Below are 6,160 nucleotides of genomic sequence, written 5' to 3' on the forward strand. Positions count from 1 at the left end.
AACATACTGTATATCTATAAATTGCGACAACGGCAGCTGCTGCTTAGACTGTTACATCCCGCTGTAGAAGTCCTCCACAGTGAAATACAGTCACACTTTACACTGTTTAACGTTAGCTGTCAGCATTTTAACCGTGATTAATCCAGCTGCTAGCTAAAGGTAGGCTAACGTTACATGCTGTCAGGTGTAGTGTAAAGTTGAGCACCGAAATGAGGCACCGAAACTTTCGTTCTTATTTGGTCTCGTTACTACCGTTTACGTCGGCACCGGTTCCCTATTGGCACCGAGTTTCAGTACCCAACCCTAGTGATGACCGAAAGAACGAGATCAGTTGAGGTGGTTCGGGCATCTGGTAAGGATGCCCCTTGGGCGCCTCCTTAGGGAGGTGTTCCAGGCACGTCCAGCTGGGAGGATCCTCGGGGAAGACCCAGGACTAGGTGGAGGGATTATATCTCCAACCTGGCCTGGGAACGCCTCGGGATCCCCCAGTCGGAGCTGGATAATGTTGCTCGGGAAAGGGAAGTTTGGGGTCCCCTGCTGGAGCTGCTCCCCCCGCGACCCGATACCGGATAAGCGGACAAAGATGGATGGATGGAAGTTTGACAGCACTAAATGGCACGATACTTTTCATAATCATGAAGAGTCTTAATCAGAGAGTCTGAGCAGGATGGATCAGAGACCGATCACACACTTAATTTCAGCGATCCTGCATTATGGCCGACTCTGATAGAGTGAACCTCGTACATGTGATGGCAAAACAAACACCTTTCTCAGAGAGGGCAAAGGAATTGCCAGCCGATGCAGAGGTCAGGGAATTCCCAAACTATTTGACATCTTCCACATCCCACAATGAAAGGGGAAAAAATCAATAGGGACTGGATAGTATATAGAAGCTCAAAAAAGGCCTTATTTATAGAAGAGGAACAGGAGAGGAAGAGCAAGGGAAAAGGAGAGATCTGGGCGCGGGGGGGCCTATCTAAGATTATCTCCTCCCGGGCCCAGGCAAGACTGTCAGCTGGCGTGATCTCACATAACCTGAGCAAACTAAGTTTCAGATAAACTTCTTCCAAACTCGCGATATGGGACAATTGGAGGACCATGTGAATGCACCTTTGGCCTTTGCGGAGGTCTTTGCTCTCAGATTGTCATTCTTTGTTTCTTTATTTGTTAAGGTCATTTTTTTGGCCATTTAAGGCCTTTTTTTTATAGGACAGCTGAAGACATGAAAGAGAGAGACAGTGGGAATTACATGCAGCAAAGGGAGTCGAAACTTGGGCCGCTGCATCGAGGAATGAACTTCTATATATGGCCGCATGCTCTACCAGGTGAGCTACCCACCTCCCCAGATTGTCTTTCTAAATATGACAAGAGTCACATAACCTGAGCAAACATGGTTTAACATCAACTATGAGTTCAGGCCTCCAGAGTTTGATCAAGTTGTTTACATGTTAGTGTAAGCGTTTCCTTGGGAGAGGTTAATGAGATCCATGGAGGTTGAAGCACTCTGATAAAAACTTCTCACAGACTCAAACAGATGACAGATCCAATATTTGCGTTTGCGGGGCTACACCAGTACGTATCAAGGTCAGGTACCGATCACTAAATAAGACAATCTCAGGTTATATGAGACTTCTAGTAATTTACCTGTTTTTTCATTAACATTTTGTTTTAGACAATCTTAATGGATAATGAATTAAATGTAACATATATAACTTTTGATGGGCATGTGGAACTGCACAAATACAGATATCTTTATTTTGTGATCATGTTTACAGCATATATTCTAATATTTTGAAGTAATTCCACTATTGTATGCATCATAGTGATTAACAAAGCCCTCCATGAGCCTATGTACATTTTTATTGCAGCTTTGTTAATCAACTCTGTTCTTTACTGCACTGCTATCTATCCAAAACTTTTGATTGACTTTTTATCTGAAAAACAGATCATATCTTATTCAGGCTGTCACTTTCAGTGGTTTATATATTACACTCTAGCCTCTTCAGAATTCTTCCTGTTGTCAGCCATGGCGTATGACAGATATGTGTCTATATGTAAACCTCTGCAATATCCAACTATCATGACAAAAAAAACTGTTTGTATTTTCCTGATTTTAGCTTGGATTCTGCCTGCTTGTCAGGTTTCAGGGGGACCATTAATGAGTGTTAATAAAAAGCTCTGTTACTTTGTTTTGAAAGGAATAATTTGCAACAGCACAGTTCAAAAACTTCACTGTGGGAGTTCAATAATGCAGAATATATATGGCTTGATTGTTTTTGCAGTTGTTGTACCTCTCCAGGTACTCTTCATACTTTTTACATACACCGGAATATTTATGATAACCTATCGAAGTAGTAGAGAAGTCAGGAGAAAAGCTGCACAGACTTGTTTACCCCACCTGTTGGTTCTAATCAACTTTTCCTGTTTGAGTACATATGATGTACTGCTGGCTCGACTGGAAACAAATTTTCCCAAAACTTTATTTAATAATGTCTTTACAAATGATTTTGTATCATCCTCTTTTTAATCCAATCATATATGGACTGAAAATGAAAGAAATTTACAAACATCTAAAGAGATTGTTCAGTCAAGACAAATAAAACTAATCATTTTTTTAATTATGTAAAAATAGTGCAGGATGTGATTTATGTCATTCTTTGAAGGTATTTAATTTAAGGATTTGTTTCGGACGTACAGATATTAAAAATCATTGTTTGCTTCAATGTCAAGTCAAATAATTTAATTGACTTACTTTTTACTCATCACGTAGTCACAACATAGATAGGTAGAATGGTTGCCCCATAACCACTAGGTTGGCGGATAAATCCCAGGTTCCTCCAGCAACATGTCAAAGTGTCCCTGAGCAAGACACTGCACCCTAAGTTGCTCCCGAGATGCTGCATGTATAGCTGTCCACTGCTCCTAATACTATGGGTTAAATACAGTAATAGCCAGTGTTCAAATTATCTTTTAGTCTTTGAGGGGGTGTGGTGGCAAATTTTATTTTAACCATTTGTTTAATGATATTAACCATTGGTTTGATTGTTTTATAACGCCACAAGATTTAGCTTCTTCATGTGTAGATTCAAAAGGCTCCAAGTGAAATAGTTGGCAACCGTGAACTATAGCCCAGTAGAATTATTTAGTTTTACTAGTTTGAAGCTCCTCACATTGTTGACTTTTTGCTTAGATAGAAGTGGAGAAGGCCGATGACTGTTTACAACAGTGAGAACTACGTAGGTTTCTGTCTCCTGAGATAAAACTGTTGTTTAGGCTAATGTTAAGAACAGAGAGCAGAGGGGAAGGTGAGACAATGGTGTGACTGTTTATGTCTCTTTTCAACTATGGCCATACTAAAAGATACATTTAGAGGGGTGGCTTATGTAAGAAATAATCAGTCAAGCTGGCTATGCTTTATGAGGATACAAATCATAGTTGAATTATAGTTGTGTGTTTAGTGGAAGAGCACTGTGACAGCTTAGTCATGCAAAATGAGAAAAGGATACTGTTGTACTGTTGTACAGCAGCACTGTATGACGGTGGTCAGAAAGCAACAAGAGTGCAGCAACAAAGTTAATATCAGTTTGATATCAGTTTGACCATGAGAATAAGTTACTCCTCAACCTGTGACAGGCAACAGCGGCGCATTGTTCTTTCTGACCATCAGCATAGCTAAAGTCTGCCTAACAGCTGATGAAGAGGGCGTGTGCCAAAAGACTGGGACCAGTCTGTGCACCAACCAGGGGACGCTAAGTCTAAACCACGGTACTCCTCCAACTTTTAATAAACAAATCAAAATGCTCTTAGAGACTGATATATAAATTCATGTATAAGCCAGAAAATTCAGTCTGATGAGAGAAACCTGTGTGCCTGCTCAACTCGGACCCATGTACACGTTTATGCTCTTATGATTTTACTTAAATAAATACTTCCTCTCCTTGACTACTTAGTGGATTTTGAAACGCACAAATTGGTGACCCCGGACGTGATCCACTAAGTGGCGCCAGAGGACTTTCCCCTGAATTGAGCAGACAGGACGGACTCCAGTTTTTCCTTCACTCAAAACAGCGTGCTGTCAAAAATAAGGTAAGCAGAGCCCTGTTAATATCTAACTTCTGCACATTGAGCATAACCAAATTTTTGAGTGAAGAAGAACAAGAGTGCCATTGGTAAATTGAATGAAATCTTAAGAGTATAAAAGAAAACTAAACAGTAAAACGAAATTGCAAAATAAGAACTGTTAACAGAGTGAAAAGAAAGCCTGTAAAAAGCTCCTGGTCTACTGTGACCGGGGAGTTGGGCAACAAAAATTAAATGTAAATTAGCCTGTAAAAAGCTCTTGGTCCACTGGGATCGGAGAGTTGGGCGACAAAAATTAAATCTAAATTAGACCTGTAAAAAGCTCTTGGTTCATTGAGACCGGAGAGTTGGGCAAAACTAAAATCAAAGAGGTAAACCTTTGAAGGTTCAATGGTCTGACGAGACCTATAAATTGGCTATAAGAGACTCGTAAAAAGCTTTTGATCTACAACTAGTCGGAAAGTGGAGTACATTGGGTGAAATAAAACCGTAAAAAGCTCTTGGTTTCAAAAATCGGAGAGTTGGTTTAATTTGACTTAATTAGAGGAATCGCAGTCGGTTGGTTGGTAGATACTGTAAAAAGCCAATGGTTGGTTATTCAATCGGTTGGTTGGTAGATACTGAAAAAAGCCAATGATTGTGAATTCACCGTAAAAAGCTCTTGGTTAGAAAAATCGGAGAGTTGGTTTAATTTGACTTAATTAGAGGAATCTCAGTCGGTTGGTTGGTAGATACTGTAAAAAGCCAATGATTGTGAATTCAATACAATGACATAAAACGTTTTACATTTTGATACGGAGGCAGATTTTGAAGTATATTGTGAAGACAATAAAATTACTAGAGCACTGTTTGATTTTGAGGTATACTGTGAAGAGGATAAAATTAATAAGGCACAGCTTGAAGTAGAAACAAGTACTAGTGAAGGTTCATTGTGTGAAGTGTCCGAACGGACAGGAGAGAATACTTTAGGAAAAGAGTGAAATAGTAACAGGTACTGGTGACAAAGTGAGTTTAGAGCTAGACTCAGATTTTGAGAGCAACATACAGCAGGACAAGAGACAGACTGACGTTACAGAGCCAAATTGACACTTTGAAAAGCAGAGACAATTGTTCGTCGAAAATATATACGGTTTCTTATATATAGTGTGTTTCGGGTGCTGTTGGGAACTGTATCATGGCATAAAGAAGTGAAAGATTGTGCATACAGTGCTGAAATGGAAGAACTGAAAGCTTTTCTGTTGGTGAAACTGGGGAAGAAAGCACCGGGGGGGCAGCAGAAACAATGGGTTGAGACAGGGAAAAAGATACTCTGTAAGTGGGAAAAGGAAGGACTGTTGGCAGACATAGGGAGAGATGAAAGTGTATTGAGAACTTTGAATATCAGAGCAGAGAGTCAGGCACGAGTGGCAGACACAGAATGGAAAGAAAAAGGGAGTAGTAGGTAGGGGCCTGCATGGGGGCGTAAACAAAAGAAAGCCGTGGAGAAAGATGTCACAAGGGGGCTGACTGAACTGCTGGGTAAACTGAAAAGGAAAAATGATAAGTTGGCAACATCTGGTGGCACAACTGAAGTAGTACCAGAAAAGACTAATTATTAATCCAACCACAGCCACTGCCAGCATGTACCCTTCCCTGCCACAACCAATAGCACCTCCATCCTACGAGGCTATAACAGTGGTTCAAGCTCCTGTGGTGCCAGTAAAGAGAGGTGTACTGGAAGTGAATGGAGGAGTTCTGGATCTGGACATCCCCCAACGCAACGACCTGGCAAATCTGGTGAAATGCACAGCCGACCTGACTGACACAGTTGACAAACTAGAAAATCAAATGGAAAACACCAGAGCAGAAATGAGCCAGCCCAAGGGGGAATCCATGGTTGGGACACAGTCACCATCAGGCCAAGGACCCCCAGGACCATCCACTGCATCACTCCAACTGCCACCATCACAATCAACGCCTCAACTCCTGCCCCAACCTTGGTCCCAGAGCACTCCTAGAGGGGATCTGCAAGTGAGACCACCTCCTTTTGATCCATTTGTAAATGAGTATGCCCCCTCAGATAAAGTCTCCAAACATTCTG

The 6,160-nt window shown here is 41.2% G+C and overlaps 1 pseudogene; it reads left to right on the top strand.

Annotated features, from left to right (window-relative positions):
• Positions 1-1,681: 1,681 nt before the first annotated feature.
• LOC114564230 (olfactory receptor 10K1-like) lies at positions 1,682-2,600 on the top strand (annotated as a pseudogene).
• The last annotated feature ends 3,560 nt before the right edge of the window (positions 2,601-6,160 follow it).

The sequence above is a fragment of the Perca flavescens genome, chromosome 11 (genome assembly GCF_004354835.1).
Source record: "Perca flavescens isolate YP-PL-M2 chromosome 11, PFLA_1.0, whole genome shotgun sequence".
NCBI lineage: Eukaryota > Metazoa > Chordata > Actinopteri > Perciformes > Percidae > Perca > Perca flavescens.